This window comes from Phalangium opilio, unplaced genomic scaffold (genome assembly GCF_054372755.1).
Source record: "Phalangium opilio isolate 3A_F unplaced genomic scaffold, DU_Popi_V2 ptg000045l_1, whole genome shotgun sequence".
Classification (NCBI taxonomy): domain Eukaryota; kingdom Metazoa; phylum Arthropoda; class Arachnida; order Opiliones; family Phalangiidae; genus Phalangium; species Phalangium opilio.
Window position 1 is genome coordinate 7793214 of NW_028324168.1, and position 24519 is coordinate 7817732.

The 24519-nt window shown below is 36.1% G+C and overlaps 1 protein-coding gene across 1 annotated transcript in view; it reads right to left on the reverse strand.

The window, feature by feature from the left end:
• Positions 1–24519, reverse strand: part of LOC149677234 (uncharacterized) — a 241874-nt gene that overhangs the window by 158345 nt on the left and 59010 nt on the right. The window contains exon 4 of the mRNA XM_089838260.1: positions 737–825. The gene's annotated coding sequence lies outside the window, so the exon portion shown is untranslated. The remainder of the gene's footprint in view (positions 1–736; positions 826–24519) is intronic.

The following is a 24519-nucleotide window of genomic DNA, read 5'->3' on the forward strand; positions in this document are numbered from 1 at the left end:
GTGTACGGTATTTTTCCGAGGCCCAAATTTATGAATGAGAAAACGCGCGAGAAAACGTTACAACCCTTTTTTAAAAAGTTTTTTTTTATATTCCGTATTTCATTTTTGTTGGGGAAGAGAGAGTATGAGATAGTTTGGAACTCGAGGAAGTTAAAAAACCGCACTTCCGGTGAGAGAAGTATTTTGCCTACATTGCATCGCGTTCAAATTTTACTCTTCTTTTTTTTTCAATTTGGGGATTTGGAATAGAAGCTAAGTTATTCGGTTGAAAAATTAAAGAACCGCGTGACGCTACAGTGACGACAACGTTTTTCATAAGATGAGTCTAAATAAGCCCCCCCCCCCTAAATTCCGATTCTTAAGTTACCATTCAGGAATTTTAAGGAAGACTTTCCTAAACCTTATAGATCCTATAAGATGTACCTTAACTCTTAAATACTTGGAAGGGTTAGTTGTAATTTTCTATATGGGCATAATAACAAATTCGCGAGCAATAACTTTACTTGTTTCTTCATCAAGTCTTTGTTTTTAAATTTCTATCAGTAAAAGTAGAAATAATTTCTTGGTATTTTAACTTAACCATTTGGTCTCGCGGTAAAGTCTGGTTGGTCTGTAAGGCAATTTATACAAGAAAAAAGTCATCAAACCAATTTGGTTTGTTCTTGACTTATTGATACACTTATTGATAACCCAAAAACCAACACCACAAGATTAAAAAAAGAATTCAAAAACTCACCGAAATTAGAATAAGTCCCAAAAGTCCAGACTGCATTAATTAATTAATTACTGTTGTCAAATCAAATGAATCAGAGCAACAAAAGCAACCTAAAAGAAAAGAAAAAACAGTCATGTAATATTTCGTAATCATATAAAAATATTCGTTATGCATATATAATAATTACAATTAAAAAATATATAGTATAGACTGAACATTATATTTGAAGATATAATAACGAAAAACATTTAAATATAATTAATGAGTTTAGCCTATGTCCTCGGGGTTATTAAGAAAGCGTATACTATAGGGTTCGGGGCAAGAAAAGAAAAAAAAAACATTTTTGGTGTTTTCAGAGCGCCTTTTAATTGAAGAAAGTAACCTCTAGCTAAAAACACTGCAATTTTGAAAGCCCCCCCCCCCCAATCGCCGGTAAATTTCAACCCCCTAACTCAATTTCAAATTGATTTATTACTTGAAGGTTTCAGGCAAAAGAATGGATATATCTATCTATATACTTTAAAGGTAAAGTATATTAGGGAATCATTTTCAAAATAAGCAAATTCCTCCGAAGTTTTAAATCTCTTTCAAACTTTTTTTGTGAAACTCTACCTTTATCCGATCTTAAAATTAACTTTAAGTGTTAAAATTCCATCTCAGAAATAATAAAACATTCTTTTTTTAATTTCTTTTAGAACAAATGAATAATGATGTAAACCACGCCCCTAATCTTAAAAGTATAGCTTGATTATTATTAGAAAAACAATGAATCTCGCTACAGAAGATAAGAAAATAATTTCGGATTAAGTTTTATATTCCCCATCATATTTTTTAATTTTTCTTTTCAATGATTAATAGACGAGATGATCAAATAGTTAATAACATACCCTATATTTTTAATTAAATTTAATTAAAAAGTATCCTTATAAATAATTCAACGTTCGTGTAATTATACCTTCAAAGAAATAAAAATGAACATTACTAAATAATTTAAAATTTTAGAGCGTTTTAAAATAAATTCCATATTCCGGTAATGACATTTGAAGTATTTTATAATCATAGCCTTTTTTTGTTTAAAGGGAAGTTGAAATAAAATTACGCATAGTCAAATCGTATACAAAGTTAAGACACGGTTTCACATACCGGATAAAACACTAATGTGGTGAATTATAAAAATAATATACTAGCCAATAAGAAGAGTTTCACCTACACTTTAAAAGCAATTGAAATAGACATTAATTTAACGACATAGGGGTTTAGATATATATAGCCTATATACCTTACATCTTTGACGATACCACTATTTTTTGCGGCATTTAACAACGATAATATGGAATTAATATTTAGTCGAAGACATCGTAATGTTACTTGATACAAAAATCATATTTCCATCGTGTAGGTCCTGAGAATTTAAAGAGCGACGATGTTTTGGGCGCGAAAAATCGCTCGTGCTTTCCAAGTTTTGGGCGCGAAAAATCGCACGTGCTTTCCAAGTTTTGGGCGCGAAAAATCGCACGTGCTTTCCAAGTTCTGGGCGCAAAAATCGCTCGTGCTTTCCAAGTTTAGGGCGCGAAAAATCGCTCGTGCTTTCCAAGTTTTGGGCGCGAAAAATCGCTCGTGCTATTAAAGTTTCATTTTCAAATTAGGCTTAACACGTACGAGTTTTTGTCAAATTGAAACAAAAGTGCGGAACGTTCACATTGTCAACTAAAAGAAGAAATTACTTCGTACACATATCAAATGCCTCGTCCTCAAAAGCCTCAGGACCTACAAGAGAGAGCGAGCAGGGGTTGTCTAAAAGACTGGTAGGACCTATCATTTTCTCTAAACGTGCGTTCATAGATAATAGTCCCATTATTACGAGAAGCTAGAATTTTTCTTTTTTTGTATCTGTATACGTATAGACTGAAGATTGGAGAAAAAGGCGAGTTTTGTCACTTAAAATAATTACCTACCTGTTTTATTATAATAATAATAGTAGAATGTTAAGGCCTTTGGGCGACATTTTAGGTTTAGAGACTGTATAAGTAAAACCCACACACACAGCAACCCGGCCTAGCGTAACATGCAAAAATTCTTCCATAAGAGGTAAGGGTAATTTAAATTAAATAAATCTAGGGTTGCTTATTATCATTTTGTAGCTTTGTCTGTCAGGGTAAGATTAAAGTTTTCATTCCTACGCCTTCCAACTTAAATCTAATTTAATTGTTTTCAAAGTCCACGAAACATCGTTGTGGCCATACTGTTTCAACAACGCATTCAAAATGACTCGATCCCGACATAATTTTATTTTACTCAAATTGTTGCGGCTCTATTTCTTAAGCGCGCTTTGGACTAATTTTGGAATAATTTTGGCCTATTTTTTAAATTATTATCGTGTTTCTAGAACGCGACTTCTTGAAATTTTTATTATGACGGCGTATTTAAAAAAAATTAAATAAAAATTGGAAAGCAAATCAAAATAATATATGGGTCGATAATAGCTGAAATCTATCGAAATACGTGAGTGGAAAACACAATCAAGCAACCAATAATATTCGATCCCTAAGATTTAATAGTAGGTTTGACATAAGGAAAAATTCCAAAATTTCAGTTAGGGTTGCTATAGATTGGCGGAGAGCTTTTCTTTTAAAAATACGTATTTGTCAAAAACTACAAAAAAATTAAAATTATAATAAGGATAATAGTTTCCACAAGTATTCACAAAACTAACTGAAAATATCACAATTTAAAATAATTAAATCTTAACGCTTATTAATATGATTTATTTTTTAAAGATATTGTGAAATAATTTTCTTAATAGGTCCGGCAGAGGTTTACTAATAATAGAAATAATAGACCTATTTCAGTTTCCCTTCAATTAGAGGGAGTTCCAATTGATTTTAATCAAAGGTAATTAAAAATCAAAGCACGTCAATCCAGCTTCGGGAAAAATATAATTATCATTCTACCAAAAAAAATTTCATTGCAATAGTCAGTCGCGAGGTGTTAATTCAGGTAGCCTAATAAATAAATATCGAAATATCTTTTTTGCAATTTTTGAACATGCAGGGTAGTACGTCAATTTATCCCGATTCTTTTTAATATGCCATTAATTAAACTTATTAAATACGACTCGTGGTTTCAGGTTAGGTCGCCCTCCGTTGTATAATTGGTATACGTCAGGTGTCTTAATAACCTTAGGCAAACGACAAAGATAAAGATAAGGGGGCGTAAATGGGGGCGGGAATCAAAAGAGTCCTTAGTATTACCAAATTGGGTATTATTATAAATTTCTATTAATCATTTGATTTTCGTTTCCTACATATACGTGTGTCTCTTAAAATCTATTCTATAATAACAAGAGAAAATTGCCTTTTTGGCTGCATTTTTGGTTTTGGCAAAGAATGTTAATTTCCTTTTTTGCTTTGTGGAACCGGTCTAGGAGTTATTACGCCTCCCTATTATCTGATCGACTCAATTGCTTGTAAAATTATTTTTCCCTATTACAAGATTATTAATTAAAAAAGGTTGGAACGCGTTGCATTACTATCATTTGAAGCAAACTTAAGATTAATCTGTATTAAATTGTTTTCAAAAAATTTTCCGATGACACATTCTCCCAAAACGATTTTGGGTAGGTAACTTGTGACGCAATTCAGTCGGTCCTCACGTTTATACAGGGTGTTTGTGAAAAGTCCATCAATAATGAAAGGGCGTATTTATTGGGCCATTTTGAGTCGAAAATGTTCTATGACATTTTGCCGTCCGAGCCACGGTTTTCGAGTTATGATTTGAATATTTTAGGGATGACCCCTTCATTAAATTAGCGCTGTCTTTCAATTTCTTAATTAAATTTAAGGGGTCATCCGTAAATTACTCCAATCATAACTTGAAAACAGTGGCTCGGACGGAAAAATGTCATAGAACATTTTCGACTCAAAGTGGCCCAATAAATACGCCCTTTCATTATTGATGGACATTTCACAAACACCCTGTATAGGAGTTCAATATGACGTATGAATTGTCCACGAAAAGTATTCTCTATTAAACGTGGCTAAGAAATATTTCCTATTTTATGACGTAACGTAATTAACAAACCACATATTTAAATATAAATAATTTCGCAACAACTACGTCACTAACTCGAATAAACAATGTTGAAGAATTTAAGGTTTAAGCTAGTTTCCATAAACAGCTCAATCATTTGCGTAAAAACACCATTAAACCGCTACTCATCCATCGACACGCATTATTCTTGGATAATGACACATAACCTGAATGAATTCCAATCATTAGCGTAAAACAAGAAGAGAGAAAAAAAAATAAAATGCGGGTACTATATTTTAAAAAGGGGGCAGAGTTTAAGGTTGGAGACTTAATTATAAATCCATTAAATTTACAAGCCCTTCCAGCTATTAATAAGTAAGTACTTGCGCCACCAAAAAGACCGGTAGAAGAGGTTAAATCGTTTAAGGCACTACTATACGTTTCCAGAGAAGACTCACACACAAGTCTCGGGGGAGGGGGGGGGAAGTTGGAGAATGGTGCTAACGTGTAATTACCCGAATAAACACAAAAACTTGTTTACCATTCTCAAAACCTTCAAGATATGTCGCTATAGTTGATTAAAGAATAAAAAATTAATTCCGACGTTTGTTTTCGATGCTTTCTCTTTCTTTTTCAAGTCTAATTGGGGGACCAATCAGACACCTCGGTTATAGTATAATGGAATTCAAAATTAAAAGATATGATGCGTTGATTCATACATATTTCGTATTATCAAGAAGCGATATCTAGTTTATTAGGGAGAAGGTATAAGGTGCCTATGTATTCGCTCGCCATAGTCCCAGTCCCCCTTTCAAAATACATGGGGGGACGTAAAAGGAGGCCCCGGGCTATTTCGCCTCTCCTCAATCGGAAAATACGTAATTTTCGTCATTCGCGTCGCGCTGACGTGAGTTTTCAAGAACCAATGAGATGCTGGTTGTAATTTAGAGGCGAGGATTAACTCCGGATCTACGTCCTGACTGGAGATAAAGCTAGATTATAAATGTGGCGGATTTATACCTTCTCCCTAATAAACTAGATATCACTTCTTGGTATTATATAGATTCACTTTCTCTTGAAATAATTTCAATATTTTTTACAATTTCGTGGAACTGTTTAAACGTTTTTTTTTTTTACCTTTCCTTAAGGGACGTCCGACCTACAGAGACTTTTTAATATTCGATAGGTAATGGCACGTCGCTGGACAGCTTATAAAATGAAATGAAGTTAAAAAAGAAAAAAAAATCTTTATAATTGAACGAGGTATAAATTATGGGCCAATATATACGTCGAAAAATTTAAGGTCTTCACTTTTTAGTTCGTTGTTTCCAAAGGCGGCTAGCAGAGGGCGTCGCCCCTTCCATCTTTACCAGAAAAACTTTCAATCTCAAAAGAACTGAAAACGTTTTCAAGATGTCTCGGAATAAATATTAGAGATCTCGAGAGGAGCGAGAGAGAGAGAGTTAGTGAAAGGCTTATTCGCATTGTGATTTAGTTGTTTAGTCGAATTAGGCTTAGCGATTCAATTTAAAACTATAACATGATTTATCTTCAAAAATTCCTTTAATTCAAAGATTTTGAACGTCTCCGAGTAAATATTTGATTAACAAATTCGCCCACATCATTTCCTAGGCCGGAAATTTCATATTCGTCAAAGAACAAGAGAATTATTGTAATGAAGAAGAGAAAGTCCCGCCAAATATTTTTCAAACTCATTTATTATCGGGAAAGAAATACTGACTTGTCAAAAATCATTTTCGAAAGAGAGCGCGTGAGAAGAGAGTTAAGTTAGCTGGGTCTTAGGAAAACCGCGCTCAAAAAGGGGGCGCGGTTGTTGCTAGAGCAATTCATTTTACCCGCCAAATTTACTGTCAGAATGGCGGGAAAAACGCGCGCGCGAATGAATCTAACTCAAAAACTTACAGACACGCCAAACAAGACCTCCGAAAAACAAGAAAAACAGATAAAAATGGGCACCGCGACGTTAGGCCTAACTATAGATCATAATTTCAACTTTTCAAGAAGATCATAACGATACCTATCCAAAGGTTCAACGTGTCAGAGACTGATATATACCTCTTAGGCCTAGGTCTCCGAGCCGAGTCAACACTCGTTGTTTTAATTGCGTTAAACCGAGACGCTTGTCCGCTGATTTTTTGTCCCGGAAATTTTTCGTGACAGAAAGACCGAGGCTTAAGAGAAGGAGAGAGCTACTACATGGGAAATTCTATTAGACAGAGGACGTCATAGTTCTCTCGGGTTACTGGTAAAGTCAAGCTAGGGGAACCTAAATGTCAAAGAGAAAACGTAATGACCCTTGACCTCCCCATCTTCTTGTCTCCTCCTTAAAACAGAATGACTATCTCCGGATGAAGGAGCTCGAGGAAAGAAAGACAGCCGAGTTACAAATGAAGCCTTGTTTTCAATTTACTATCGAGGACAAGTAGCTGGGCCAACTACGATAGTCCTTGATGGAGCTACCTGAATAGATTAAGTACGTGAAAGCCGAATAGCGTATTTTGTGACAGACAATTTACGAAACTAATGGGAATTTAGTGCACTGTACTTTCTAATAATAAAATAAACAAGGCAAAGCTTGGTACTGTCCTAGAGAATGGTATAGTATATCCTAAGTACGTTTCAGAATGGGTTTTAGATGGTAATGGTAAACATAATGGTACCTATAAACCACAGTGAAACATTAGCCCTTCTTGCGGATAATGCTGTCTTTATATCGCGAACGCAGTGCTGAATGCATTAAAGACATTAAACGCTTCACTAAATACCAAGAGATTGTCGACGCAAAAAGAACAACTAGTTTTACTATGAAGTTATTCATAGAAACTATAAAGCAACAAATCAAATCTTTTGAAAAAGTAAAGTATTATTCAAGTTATCCCTTCTTTGACTATCAAAAACCCAATGAAACATTCATAGTTTCAAAATACAAAATATCAATTTTCTATGGTATAAGGTTGAAACATCTTTAACGCGTTTACGTAATGAGTTAAGCATCGTGGCACTCAAAACCGAAGAAAAAACGCGATAAAAACTAATTAAAATCAAAAAGCGTATGACACGAACATAGCAAAACATATATAACAAGGGACAGGAGTGTATACACGTCTAAAAGAAGCCTTTATTGATCAGAGAGAGAAGACACTCGTAATAGGTTGCCTATTATGGCTTGGTAGACGCGTGGCAGGTAAGACAGGGATGACTCGTCATCTCGCCACGGGCTAAGGAAGCTCCGGAGAGTGAGAGAGAGAAGAAAAAAGCGACAGCCCAAAAGGATGAGGATCAAACTGAGATGGAGAAAAGAGATGCGAAGGAGGAGGAAGAGAAGGATGCTAAGAGACAGGAGCTCGCATCCATTTTTCCCGCTCGAGTGCCCCCTGTTAAGGACGACTACCAGATTGATCAAAACCGCTAGAGGTAAAAGGAGAGAGAGAGAGAGAGAGAGAGAGAGAGCGAAAAAAGAGAGATTTTTGACTTGACACAGTTGGATGTTCATCACGGTCCAAATTGGATATAAGAACCAAGCTCCGATTGATTTAGGAATAGTTTAAATAGGAACAGCTAGCGATGGGGTATAACGAATTAGTTTCTGTTAAGAACAGATTTATTACCAACCCTCCTAAAAATAGGCCTAAAAGATAACTGTGGTTAGGGAATTGGGAATAAATTCTACGTTATTTAATTAGATTATTTAAAACTAAGTATTTTAATCAAGCTTCAGTTCATTTGCTAATTTCACGTAGAAAAAATATCTTCCACAGTACAAACTAAACTATATTGTTTCAAAAGTGTGTTTTAAACAATAATTTCATCGTTGCCTATACAGGCTGGCCACAAAGCTGAGATCTCACTATTGTCCGCCTAATGTTTATTCGCAATTTCATATCGTTTGTCCAGCCCTTGCCTGTAAAACTTTCCCTGCTAGGTATAAGGGAATATCCTTGTAATTTCAAACTTAAACTATCCCAGTATCTTCAATCAAACAGAGTGTTTGTCAGCCAGTCACGGGTAAAATTTTTACCTGAGTCCCTGGGATCTTGTTAAACCAACAAAGACAGTAAAGTTCTTTGATTCATCCCGGCCCGAAGTTAAACCGACCCCCAATTTATGATAAAATGTTCGGGAAAAGTTACACGCTTGGCTTATTTTGGCGTTATGCTTTTACGGCATCAGCGGGCGACATTACGTCGCTCATAGACCACAACCATAACGTTATTCCAACGCACTATACATACATACATCTTTAAACATTAAACGGGAAAACCTTCAAAAACCTTAAAATAAATTATGTACGCCGTATTATATTCAGTATACAGAACCTTCCTCCCGAGTTTACATAACGATTTAGTACTAGACATAGTTTAAACATCGTCGTACGCATGCTCGTAAATACTTAATAGATATTTGTCCTCGACTATACGTATAAGCTCCGCCTTGGGGCGATATATCGTATAGATTAAACAATCCGGTAATACACTTTAGAGAGACAATGGGTTTTCCGAGAACGCAGAACGCATGCGTTAAAAGCATTGTTTCCCATCAGCCGGAGAATCGCGCGCCTATATCAAAACTCCGCCCATCTTTTGTTATGTGGCGTTCGCGCGCCAGATCGATGGAGTCACGTGCAGGCGACACATTTCCAGGAAGCTCGAGCCACACACACACACACACACAAAAGGGGGAAGACCAAGATCTTTTCCTTGTTCAGCTTCCGTGGGGATTCTCCAATGGAGGAAATACGTGCCAACATGGATGCCTTGGACGAACTTTGCATTTAAAGATATTTAAACCGAGCTTTGGAAACAATTGAATTCCTCCAAAGAGTTTTTCACGGATTGGGAATTTATAAAATACAATTCGTAAGAATGAGTTTGTTGTAATATTCTTAGGCTTTGGATCACAAATCAATTATTGTGAAATAGGACTTAAATTGCGTCCAACATTATCCGTGTTTTAACGGATGGGGTTTTTAAAGTTAATATTAAAATTATGGGAATAGCATTTTTTCGAAAACACCGCACGAACTTAAATTAATTTTAATTGAAATTCGAGAATCCTTTTTAATACCAAAATATCCTACGACTTCAAAGAACTACGGATATAAATATTCCATTTCTCCCAACGCAGCTATATAGCTATATGCAAAATTTTCTAAAACTCAATTCTCATATCACTCTTTTAGTTATTTCAGAGAGAGAAAACAAGAAATTTTATTAGCGATCTTAATTTCCATACCGAAACTCTAAGAATGCAAATCTCGGGAAACGAACTCTGTTAATTTAAGTTCGCTTCCTATATCCGATTAATTATAATCAGAATTCTTAGAAAAGTACATTACCTATTTATGAATGAAAAAAAAAATAAACAAAATAACTCCCCAAACTTTTGAACCGGTACTACTTGAAAACATTTCTGAATAAATATTAAGTGTTGATATTTTTGTTTATTAAACCCTAATATCATCAATGGTAAAATGAAACTACAAATATCATTAATGATATTTCGAAATTGAAACAGAAGAAAAAGCCCCATTGCAGGACAATTTGTGATTGGAGTGATGAAATTTGGTACTTTTTCATAAATTCAATTGAGTTTCTACTAAATAACTATTATCGAATAGTTTCATTCTCCCTTTAAGAAATAAAAATCAATACTTGCTAAATAAATTATAATACATTCGAATACCGTATTTTAGAAATTCATCCTTGGTATGACCTTGATTGAGTCTACATGGGGTGCCCTTTTTTAAACATTACAGCATGCATGCGTCGCGCGCCCCGAATTGCACGCGGGTTTCTGAACCTGGGGTTTTTCCCGCCATAATTTATTCGAATTACAAATAAGAGTTATTAAGAGACTGTTGTCTTAGCTATTTGTCGCCGGGAAGAGTAGAGTATAAAAAAAGGGGATGGGGTTGGCGGTGCATACCACTAAATATCCGAATTAATTCGCGTCTCGATAAGGTGCATGGTTTATAGACTTCCCCGAAAAATATATTTTAAACCTATCAGGTTTCTAGTTAGAAATTTATTGGGTGTCTACTTCAAATACTCGTAAAGTAAGTGGTGTCCTACCGTATTTGAAATTACTTTTTTTTTATTTTATTATACTTTGTTGGGAGTAATATTTTTGGATTGGGATATGCTAATTTGGAATTTAATGGAACGCCTATAAATTTTCAGGGTCAGCGAAATTAATTAAATTAAGACTTTCTGACCTTCTGACCTTCTGGGATATCGTTTTCCTTGACCATAAAATTTTCCCTGATAGAAACTGTATTCCTCAGATGCCTGGACATTAGTAAAGTTTCCTGAATTTCAATTCCGAATTGTAGTAGTTAAAAAATAATAACAAATTGACTTGGAATTAATATAATATAAAATTTTGATTATATTACGGGTTATCACGTAATATCATACATTTTCTTAACATACGTATAATTAACTATCCCAAAATAAAACATAAATGGTTCGTGTAATTTATCCTGTTTGAAAATTATACATTAATCGACTAAAACCTGATCAAACCTATTAGTTCTAACCCCTCCCCCAATTAAACATCGTAATTAATCACAGCGGGACCTCCCTACGGTATAATGTTCCTCCAAATCAAAATTTTAATTGACAAAATAAGGCAAGCTTACAAACCACGTCAGGTCCCCGAAAAAAAAAAAATTGGGAAATAATTGTTCGCCCCCTCCACCTCCCCCAAATTTAATAGATAAACTAATTGAGCATTTTGTATTCAATGAACGAATATATATTCTATTATCGTTTCGTAGATGTCCAATTCAACTTTTTTCAAATTGAAGTCTGACCAAAAAAAAAAAAAGAACAGACTGGTTTTTGAATTACAGTCAAGGCATTTCTCTACCTTTGGGAGTCGTAACGCTTATGTGGATTTTACGAAAGGTGCTATTACTATTTTGCATTCGTTCCTTCACGTAATGTCATAAAACAGGGATACTATCGACAGAGCAAAAAATAATTCCAATTCCGAGTATTAGAAATGATAGAGCGGAGACAAAATGTGGATTTTCAACTCATGGAGCCAAGTCCCGCGCGACAAGCTCCCGGCTACAATTCGATAAATTAATATTTGGTCTCGCTTCCAGACATCAGACCAATGTTGTAACTCCGCCCAATAATTGCCAACTACGTACAGATATGGAGGAAAGGGAATGTGATTGTCGTTATACGTGTGAAAAATTAAAATTTCTCTCTCCCTTTTCGTATTTTGTTAATTCAAAAACATTTTTCATACGCAACCAAAATATTAGGTAAAGAAATTAAGTCGCTTGAAAAATATTGGTATGTCTGCGTCTTTAACAACATCAAACCAAGTTGCCAATAGACGTGACCGTGACCGTTCAAATCAATTAATCAAGTATAGATAAAAGCCACACAAGGTCATTAGATTACAAAGCCCCTCCTCCAGAAGCAAAAGCACACAGTTAATTACCTTTGTCCATGGTCAGAGACAAACGCAGCCCCTGTACTAAACTGGCAAAACCTCGACCCAAACTAACTAGAATTATACCTAGTAGCAAGACACATCCGATATCTTCGTGGATCATGAAAAATATTCCCTTCATGGGATGGGATGGGGATGTAGGGGAAAGGTGAAGTTCTTCATATTCATATCTTAACAACGTTGCCCTCCCACAATTAGTGCACCCAACCCAAAGATAGACGATACAAGCTGACAGCGAGTGAATACACACGGTACCAGCACTAAGGGTCAAATTAAACAGTGACAAGTGACACCGTTATGGTCTATGGACATCATCGTCACCCCATAGAGTTGAAGACGACGAAAGACAAGCTTTCCTTCATTTTTTCATATCGCCGAGTGACATTCGTAATAACATATAAGAGGAAAGCTCTAGGGGAGGGGGGATGATTGGGGGGTTATATGTCGTAGGCAACTAACTTTCAAAAATGATATACGTGAGGTAAGCCTCGGTTGTCTACAATGGCGCCTTCATAGCTTCTTAGCTTCACTTCTCCAAAAAGTCAATGAATATCAACCATCCGTGAATATGTCAAAGCCAGCACGAGTCACTAATAATATTTTTCTCTCCACGCCGACTCGTCCCGTTTCGTCCCGAGTCCGGAACCCAACCAACTCTCAAAACTGATCTGTGTCCCCCAATTTTCTTATAAAGGAAAGATGAATGATTTATGGAACGTTACGTGTAAAACGTATCGGACTATAGTTTTAAGTAAACAAACTCAGAAATCATGTACAATCAAGGACCAATACACGGTGTTCCAAAACAGGGATGGTGACATGGTATGGACGATTTTGAGTCGAAAATATCATAGAACGTTTTCGACTCAAAATAGATTTCTCCATAGAACCCATTGTATTTCAGTCCCAACACCCTTTGCAGGATCCGAGAAAGATACCATTGGGTTGTATTGTCGCGATATCAACCGGGGGATATAAAATGAATTCACTGTACCTTTACATTGGGAACCTTTTAGTCTAAAAATGACCGTATTTACGTAAATAGTCGTTGGAGTTCGTTGAAAATATGAACGACGTTCAGTCATTTTGCGGCATATTTACTTGTATTTAGAGAGAGATGGACGCATCACATACATTGCACGCTATTTCGCCCGGCCGGGTCTACCGCTTCGGTCGTCGGCTTCTAAATAGGCCATTTAGTTTTAAGTTACCAGAAACACTAGTGTGTGGGAAGGTGGGAGGGGGTGATTAAGTATCAGGCAATCAACTTCCTGGTCTAGTTAAGATACCAGTCTATTTAGAGACATTTTTTCGATGGTTAAAATAACAGTCCTAACATACCACCAGATCATAGCCATAGGTCAGCGAGTAAACCTTGAGCCTAAATGTTTTAAATGATTTTTTAGCCTTTGTTTTTGAAATTTCGCACGCGCTTTTGAAGTCTGGCAAAGTATTATCACGTGATCGGTCGTGAGGAAGAACAGACAACAAAGATAAATTCATACTAAAAATGATTTCCGTTTCAAATCAATCGAAACTATGTCATAAATCTTTACAATAGAAAAAAAAAACATTTTCAATTAATAATGAATCTTACTTAGGAGTTTTACTATAGTAGAGTGCAGACACTATGCTCATCTCCAAAAACAAAACCCAACCATTCAACAAATTTTCGAGAGAGAGAGAGAGAGAGAGAAATAGAATTTAGAGTAAAAATATAACTTCCTTAAAATAAACAGGAAGTTGTACGTTATAGATAGAAGCGTAACTAGGCATAGGAACTGACGCCAGCGAGGGGTTCGTCACTTGACAAATAAAGAAAATCCCCTTCACCTTAGTTTAATCAAATCAATAAATTTAAAAAATAAAAAAAACTTTACATTAAGAATTAAGAAAACTTCCTTATGCCAATTACTCCTTCTAACATTGAATATACTACAACTAATATGAATTAAGTGACAACTGTTAAACCCCTCCATTACGAGCGCAAAAATGAACGGAAGAGAGTTGTTTTCCTAAAACAAATACTTTAACGTTTGTCACAAATCGGATGTCTTACGAAAGAAATAACCGTCTAATGGCAACCCGAATAATCTACCCATAGACTCTAGTAAAGTTTAGGGTAAAGAGACGCCATCTCTATCTTTAGCGCAGTGACAATTCGCCTCATATTAGCCACTTCCTTCTCAAAAACCGAGTAAATTGGCAAAACATTTCAGAAAGAATACAGTAAAATATAGCGATTATTACTTTAGCCCGCCTTAGGGTCTTTATTTTACCGTCGACTCTGTCTTTATCTCTCTTGAGGTTTTCACTTTTTCTCTCATTTTAAAGATAAGAGCTAGAAGAACTATAAACCTCGAGGTAAAGATAAAAGCTTACTTTCAATTTTATTTTTGGTGAATGCGTGCAATGGTGGTGGTACTAGATTTGACAAAGCCTAGCTCTCTTTTCACAATTTTGGTTTTTTTTTCTTATTTCTCTTTTTGTGGTAAGAGTAAGTTATTTTTCTTCATTTTCTTTATGACGATATAAAGACACAGTCTTTGAGGCGACAGGAATAATTCCCTATTTTAATTGTCAAAAATAAACTACTCTACCCTTAAGATTTAAGAAACAGTATGGGGAAAAAAATAAAAAATAAATTCCAATTATTTTTGGCATAGTTTAAAATGTACAAGAAATCCCCAACTGATTCATTTCCATAGAACCGATCTTTGTTTATATTATACGTCTACATTTTCAACTTACATTCCCCTAGAGTCTAATTTCCAAGCCTTTCTTAATTATTCTTGCCTTTAAAATTTTAACTTAACACGCGCTGCTGTTCTCAAAAAACACAGTCAGGGGATAGATTTTTAAAACTTGGAACCGAAACTCTTGGTTATACCAAAAGAAACATAAAAAAATTAAAAAAATCACAAAAGAAAAGAAAAAAAAGGGAGGGTGGTTTGACGTCACATTATGGCTGCCAGAAACTGTCAGAGGAGTTTAGAGTTTAGGGTAGGAAGCTCAAGAGCGAAATAGAAAAATTTCCTTCTCAACACTCAACAATGTTTCGCGTGAAAAACAGACAACTCTCCCCAAAAGATTGGACTACAAAAACCTAAAGGAAAATTAAGCAAATTTATGAAATTCCTCAACTAGATAGCGTCTCAGTATCAATTTACAATGCAAGTAAACCTAACCTCCATCTAAATTCAAGGGATTCGAAGTACAAATTGAGGTAGGTTCTTCACTGATACCGGCAACTGAATTATAAGAGTAATAGCGTAATGTACGATGACTGGAGTATATTAACTCGAAGTAATGTAACAAACCTATGCTTCTTTACATTAGCGGGTAATCTCTTATAAATTTAAAACTTGAAATACCAGAAATTATATCTTCGAGTTAATATCTGTCGAAACGTACAAAATTAATAGTGTCGTAATTTCGTTCCCGGGCTAAAGGTTGATGTACTTCGTATTAATAGACTGTACTTGAATAACGATGGACTAAAAACGCGGAAGAAAACACAGCAAAAAATAATAACCATTATTTACAAAGAAACAAGGCTTCATTACTACTGGTGTAGAAACTAACCATATTCTTATGGCAAAGGACGTTTGGTGTTTCCACTCCAGTACAACAGATACGTCCTGGACAAACTTAACGGAACAGGGCACGTTTTTAACGTTTTTAGTATTTAGGGGAGATGAAAAATGGACTTGGAAAGAATGCGACGGCACTAAGCTGCCAGATAAGTTGAAGAAGTGTTGAGTGACAGCTAAACAACTGAGAGCAGCAGCGCCACGTGGTTAAATAACTATAGCACTGGCATCCCTAATTTTTTAAACCCCGCCCCTTTTCCAAAGAACAAATAAACCAATGAAAGTACAACACTGTAAAAGGTCGAGTTCATTAACACCAGAATGGAGGTCAAGGTCAGAGGTCAAAAACGTACAAATTCTTTCAGGTCAGATTGAGGTCAATAATTGGTAAAACTCTTTCCTTCTTTGCATTATCGCTTACTAGGTGCCAAAGCTCTCTATTATGGCAGACAATCTCTCGAGTAACTTAAATGACAGGTGGCGCTACGCAATTACAACAAATTTTAAGAAACAAAACTTACGCCTTGAAATTATCCTTTCAATTTCCCTGGCAACGATATAACGAAAGAGTGTCATGATTTTCGCGATGGAAAACTTATCTTTAACCCGTAGTAGAGTAGCGTACGTCTGGTGTGTAAATAACCCGCCAAATATTAATATTAGCGAGGAGATTTCCTCCTCGAGAGTGCTGCTAGAAACTTCCTCCAATACTAAGCCTAAGCGTCAGTTTTAATAACAGTTCGTTTGGAAACGTTAACGTTATGTAGAACCCGTTTGCCCGGCGTTTTTCCACTATGGATGCGTGCATCGAGGATGCGGCGAGAGGATTGAAGAGTTATTTTTACGAGAGCATCTACGGAAAAAGAAGCGCTAAAAAGGAACGTCTATATCGTGGTAGCTTCTTTAGAGGGATCCGCGAAACGGCGCTGCATTAAAAAAAGGGAAGATATTTCAAAGATGAGAAAGTGTCGACTTGTTGAGGGGGGATTCAAAAGGGGGTAGGGGGGTTCGCACCGCTTTTGCCTGTCCCATAGCCGGAAAGGATGAGGGACCTTAATATTTTGGATTTATTGCAATGCACGGAAACGTCTTTTACATTCTCTATAGGTCAAAACCCTATAACCTCCAAAAACGCCAAGAGAAAATAGATCAAGTTAAAGATAACGCCTGTACAACCGTTTCAACTGCCGAGCATTGGACCAATGTCAGTAGAGAAAACCCGCTTTGAATCGCCTTGGAATCTAGATAAGTACTACTATATCGATATGAATCTTGGACACTTAAAGCGTCTAAGCAAATACTTTCAATTCATCAACGCAACCATAAGCATATTTAGTATAATTGAGAATAAAGTCACCATTTGCTATAAAAATCAAACTAAATAAAAGTGATACAGATATATATGGTTAAGAGAAAACTAATGTAACCCCAAAAACAAACAGTTCCTGAAATATACAGGGTGTTTCTGATAAGTTTGGCATGCTAAATTAAGGGGGATGTTCTTTGAGAAATTGATTTTTGAGTCGAAAATGTAACTTCTATCACCATTTTGCTGGCCATAAGGGACACTGTTTTCGAGTTATGATTGGAGGAGTATTTTACGGATGACCCCTTAAATTTAATTAAGAAACTGATTTAGACAATGATTGGGGCTAGTTTAATTAAGGGGCGATCCCTAAAACACTCTTGAAAATCATAACTCAAAAACAGTGTCCATAATGGCGAACAAAATGGAGATAGAAGTTACATCATTTTCGACCCAAAATCGAATTCCCAAGAGAACAACATCCCCCTTAATTTATGCATGCAGACTTATCAGAAACACCCTGTATACTAAAATTCGATATAGAAGATTCGCTTTACTCAAAACAAAGAAGATTCTTTATTCCCTTAAAAGCATTATGAGCTCGAGGAAACCGCATCCCTCCCTTTCCCCTTATAACATCTCAGCTTCTCCGCGGCAAGATTCGGAATCCCAAATTTTCCCTTTTGAATATATCAAACAAATATTTAAAAATTTATATTATAGTTTCCTTATGGGGCTCGGATTTCTCTTAGTTTGAACCACTCTTTCTCTCATATACCCTTAAAACATTTTGAACGGATATATTTCTATATATAATTGCATATAACATACGCGTACGTCGCAAAAGGAATAAATTATAGGCGCTTATTTAAATAAACTGCACCTTATAAGCGTGCAAGGCCTGGATTAAGATATAAACATATATATATATATATAGACAACGGAGGGAGCGACGGCGAAACTCCTTGTGGAATGCACTCGATTGAATGGATAAAATCTCATATAAAGTATACAGCGTCATTATACCTGCAGGGTTAAAATGTTATATCTCAAATTCGTCCAATAACAAAATTTTGATTTTCTATTTCTATAAAAATTAAAGTTAAGACTCAATTTAACTTAATTTAGAACTGGGAAACGTAGTAAGAATATTATAATTAGTTAATTATAAATAAACCTACATTCTTTAAATAAGAATATTAAAGTAGCTGGAGTAGAATTTTTAGGCCAAATAAAGATTTAAAAAGTTTCTTTTCTTTGTTAACTTTTGGAAAACGAAAATTCCGCTAAAAAGTAGCTCTGTTGCGATTCCTGTTTATGGACATCATAAATATGAAAATAAGGCTCCGGGACAATGAAGGGATTTGAACCAAAAAGGGCCCAAAGATATATCATGAACAACAAATTCATGAAATAATTTGTTAAAAATTAGAAACTCGTGTCATACAGACTTAAAACATTATTCCATTAAATAAACCAACCCCTTTTAGACGTACGCGACTATAGAAAGCACCCAACAACTAGCAAGACGCGTAAACACAGCAGCAGCTCGACGCAATATATACAAAAGCTTTAAAAGTATCTTGTTTAAATTTCGCCATCCTCATCATCATCGTGGTCTCATATGATCTCGCGGTGCCTGCGGTAAACAGTAGGAGCTTATTTGTCCATTTTCAATAGCCACACATTCGCGGCGATGGTGTGTATATCGCGCGGATCTCAATGCCTTCTATTCAGATTCAAGGAATATCAAAGCTAGTTTACAAACGACCATACATACATACAAGGTCCATAGCGTAAACGTAGGAGGTGATGCGTACATGGCTCACGAGCTATGGGAATATGACTATAATATAAACTCCGTGTCGCTGCGCTGTATGTTCCGCGATCTATATAGCGTGTACGGTTTGAAGTCTCGCCGATTTCTATGAGTTTTCTTGTATACACTGCCAGAATCTAAGCCTTGGTTGGCTTCACCTTATACAGGGTGTTCTCGGATAAGTCTGCCATGTAAATTAAATTAAAGGGTGCGTTCTATAGGTCAAACTGAGACCAAGGAACAAGGGAACCCAAACATTGATTGGCCAATAAAACCAGGAAATAATCATAGACTTGGAGTAAGACATATCAGCCTTCAATAGTCCATTGTTTAGCCAATAAAACAAGGAGAACGTCATTGGGCCATTATGTAGCAGAAGTGTACTATCAAAGAGATCTGTAGAATTGTACGGGATACGCTGGTAAAGTAAAGTTATAATTTCCACACAAAGTTAACATCGTTATTTAGAGGTATTGTTCTGTTCCGGTGACACTATTCCACTCACATTGACCCAAAGAATGGACCCATTTATTTATGGCAGACTTATCAGAAACACCCTGTATACATTCGGCTCTTTGATCTCTCCAGTCGTGTACAACTATAGCTATGGTATACCGAGATCTCCCCTGCTTTTCAAAATCTCTTTCACGCACCAAACTATGCCTTGATCCCTATGTTTTATATTCTAATAGCTCTACATCCTCCCCTGCATAACCAAGTTGTCTCTCTTTATCAAATTCCCTGAAATTGCGTCGTTCGTATCAATTTCGCCTAGCTCTTCTATAACCCTACTCTTCCTTCTCCTAATAATGATGGGCTTTAAAGTTTTCTCAAACGTATATTAACAACGAAGTTACCACAATAAACTAATCACATTGCGAATAACCTATTTGAAAACACCTACAAAAAAAGTTCCTTTTCCTTCCGCAAGTTTCTCCTTTAAATTACTAATTTCATAATATATCTGGTGAATAACAAATATATCGTACGCTTAACGTAGTATTCAAGTCCCAAAAGTAGTTGCGAGTAGTTGCATCAAAACAACATCCAAAATTTTAAATATCAACTTAATTAACATCGCAATCTAGCCGTCTTCAAATGTTACCTATGCTCAAATATGTTTGCAAACAAAAGACAAAACGAAATTATTAATTTAGCACTTCCGGTTAATTATTTTCCGTTTTTGTCAATACATCGTTTTGAAATTGGTCCTATATAACTGCATCAAAGGAAACTGCCGGGTTATTGTTGGACTTAGAGCGGGGGGGATGTTTTGTAACTTCTGAGCTATCATTTCAAAGGGTTTAATATTAGGAGGAGTTTAATCTAAAGCTTGTTAAGACTTCTCCGAATATTCAATTGGTTTTGTGATTATATGCGGAAACTTTGGGGCTTTTCGTAACTATGTAACGTCACCAACCACACCAAAGGATTTGGTTGGTTTAATTACAATTATACGTAAGTTTTCTGGATGTTTTTACATAACTATATCATCAACTTGGTCTTTGTAACTTCGTAAGACTTCTAAATTAATTCATATTAGGATATAGTTTAATATACATATCTTTGGCAAACTAATTTTCTTCATTACGAGGTAGGTTATGACAACAAGTATTAAATATAGAAAATAGCGTAAAAATCTTCGGGAAATGGGTTAAAAAAGAGCGTCATAGCGAGGGAGCCAAAACTTTGCGTGACATTTGACAACTCAAGTCTGAAAACGAACTGAAAAAAATTGGGCTGCATTGTAAGCGATAAAAGTTAACGCTTAAGAAAAATCTACGTAAAAATCTTAGTTTTTGACACAAAGATGAAGATATTCTTTTAAAAACAGCCTGGATGACTATTTAAGCTTCAAAGACATTTTCTCCATCAAGTACACGGTCACCAAAGTGTCTTCCATTATAACAAGAAAGAAAGAAGACGTTGAGATATTGACAGAGCATGGATATGGTGACAAGGAATGAATTTGGACGTTAAAAAATTACTAATAACCGGCTTTTTAAGACTATCAGTGAGTATATAGGTTCTCGTTACAGGCGGCGCAACGACAGTACGTCTCGGGTCAAAGCTAGCTGAAGAATCGTAAGAGCGTGTCGCTGGTAGGCAGAACTTGTCATTCAACTCTGGCGCGCCGTTTACAAGAAGCCAAACGATGCGAAACAGTCGGAAACACCCTCTTTAACCAGCGCTGCTCCCATGAAACTCTGAACAGTGAACCTTTTCCTACACAAGGTGTATATAAAACGAGGGACGAGAGACAACTGGCTCCCAAAGAACTATGGTTGTTAACTCGTAAACAGAACACGGGGGTATCCTGATTGAAAGGGAAGATGAAGGTCATACTGACTGAAATCGTGGAAAAAGTGAGCCACCGAAACTATAACCGAGACCAATTAGAACCCAAGAAAGACCCTAGGACACACAGTACTCATGGACATGAATTTGAGATTAACCAGACACAGTTGGTAAGCATCAGACACACCGAAACTATAACCGAGACCAAGAACCCAAGGAAGACCCTAGGACACACAGTGCTCATAGACACCAAGATACACATGGACATCAATTTGAGATTAACCAGACACAGTTAGCGACACTCTTTGAGACCCATTCCTTCAAGGTGCAAGCACTTTCCCTTCTTACCAACCCTTCATTCATACACTTCCCTAAAAAAATCCCTAAACATTATTTACCGCCAATAACTCCGGCATGGTGGAGCAAATAAGTTGTTTGTCACCGTTCCATCCACATTTAACCTTCCTATATAGCCTGCTGGAGAACTTACCGACAAACAAGGGGCCTTACTTTACGCACTCGTGGTAAAAAAGGGCTGACCCATCTATAAAAAACCTTACGGGGTACCGGAGCAACCACACCACGTAATGACGCAGTCTTAGGGGACGAAGGGGTGCTTCGGTGAGATTCTTGGGAAGAAGATAGGCCATGGGAGAGAACTTACATAAGGAATATACTAAAAGGGGAGATACGCTATACTAAATATCCGGGGTCAATGATACGATGGAATGATAGAAATTCAACAGCTCGCGCGTTTTCGGATTCTCGCGCGCTTAAAAAATAGGCGCGACAAAAATGTTAACCCCAACCAACATCGTGCTGCGATTAAACCAGCCAGAGTAACATGTTATAAATGGACATTTTCCTACTGTGTTAGCATGGTTTTCTATGGAATTTTTAAAGCATTTTACGGTTGTTGTTCACTAATACAGTAGCGGGTGATGTTTTCGTAGGTCTAAGATGTTAAAACATTCGCGCAAATGAACCTAAAAATCAATGCTTGCATTATCGAGTTTTCTTCGCAACTTCATGTCTTGGCAACATTACCAGAAATCAAAATGGCCCCTGCACCTTTCCGTATATCTAAACAATACTACGTTAACTAACTTGGTTTTTCTAACCGTCCTTACAGGTGCCTTACAGTTTTTCCGTCTTTAATTTGAAACCAAGGGGATTTTTTTTTCATATCTTTATGAAAGAGATGCCAGCATTAAAACATTCCTCATTTTTCAACATCCGGCTAACGAGTAAGGAGCAAAAAGATGGAAGAAAAAAATATATATATAAATCCGAGAGAGAGAGAGAGAGAGAGAGAGAGAGAGAGAGAGAAGAGAGAGTATACTATACTATATAGACCATAAGCTTCCCTAAATTATATGACGCGACCGTGAGAGTTAAGAAAATACTGTATAAGCTAGCCGAACTGTGTTTTGGCCCAAGAGGGATCAGAACCTTGATAGTAGAAAAATTAAGAAAAAAAAAAAAATCTATTTCAATCTGATATTTTGAAAATATTTTTCTTTAAAAATTGGCTGCAAATCTTTTAATTTACTTGAAGTAACTTTCATTTTAATTGTACAACCTATAATGAAATATACCCCTTAATTAAATAAGCATTGCCTTTCAGTTTCTCGCTTCAATTTAAGGGATCATACGTAAAACACTCCAATCATAACTTCAGAACAGTAACCCTTATGAACAAATCTGTTACATTTTTGACTCAAAATCGACGATAAAACCCATGCACTTGGCTTCTTATCGAAGATATTCTTGAGTCCCTTGGTATTTAATCCTGAACCTTTCCTCCCCCAACCCCCAAGAAATCGTTGAGAATTTTACCCTTAATTAAGTTAACTATCGAGGGTAATTTTTCTTACAGCGAAAAACTAAATAAATTCGGCATGTAACAAAAAGAAACATCTTTATCCATCCCCCTAGAAAATTTTTCGGAAATTATATCGTTACAGGTATAAAAAGTAAAAACTCCCCAAAATTCGGTACCTTACAACTAAACTTGGCAGCGTGTTTAAAAGCTGACCCCCTTTCTTTTTTCTTAAATATCCCTTTTAAGTTTTTGACGGGCGCGAGGGATATTTGGAGAAAAGTTACAAGTCGGTCTCATAAATCGGTAAAGCATGCCAAGAAAAAAAAAAGAATCTTTCTTAACAAGACTGCTCGCCTCGCTTTCGTCCTCCCTCGAGGGAGAGAACATTCGTGGTTAATTAATAAATAAGGTGGAATACTGAAGGCGATACTCTCTATTCCGTTAAGGAATACCTTATTCCCCATACATTCCTTCATTACACGGGATGAACGCGAACAAACATGGCTTCTTGCTTATTAGAAATGAGGGAATGAAAAAACTCGACGATGACTGTATGCTCTATATAGGAACGTAATGTCACTTGTCAGCGATATTTGTGTTGAAGAAAGCCTAATTAATACGTAATCCGAATGTCAAGTGATATGGAGAACACGTTTGTAGAGAAAGAGCTCCCTCTCCTAGTCTAAACTCTCTAAAGCCGAATGGGATTCATCCCAGAAAAAAAGAGCTACATTTCTACCAATGGGTTTACTAGGTCCAAGGCTTAACTGTACGGAATTTTTAGTATGAAATGGATAGGTCTCTCTATCAAGGCATTTTACATCTTCGCAGTCTCTTAGAATCCCGGAGCCTCATCCGCATCTCTCCTGCATGCGGAGTTTTCATTTTTTTTTAAACGAGTGGGATGAAAGGATGGGTAAGTAAGTAAAGTTATAAGTTGGCCCTTTCACATGGATGGAGTGAAAAGGGGCGTCGACCCCTTTTGTCCAATTTAACACGCCTGTCTTAATAGATATGTCATACACCGCCGCGATTTAAGTTTGCTTTAGCTCTTAAGCCTTGGTCTGAAGAATTAAAACGACTAAATTAAAGATACCTGCTTGAAAGATTTAGCAAATCGCGTTGAAGTAATTAGGTAATTGATTATGTTTTGAATAACTCTACGTCACGTGTTTTCTGGTTTCGATATTAAACTATACGCCTAATTCCAGCTTAATTAAAGGGTACTTAATCGATTAAAACAAAAGTCTACCCTTTAAAAATCATCTTCGCAGCTGGTAAAATAAAATTGGGTGAGAGGAAGATAAAAATTTTCAAGTTCGAAAACGAGCTGTCAGACGCTTGAAGACAGCGTAAAAAATCTGAATAAGAGCCTAAAAAGCCGCGTATAGGTTAGGAAATAACCAAAAACCGAAATGATCCTTCAAATCCCAGAGAGGAGCG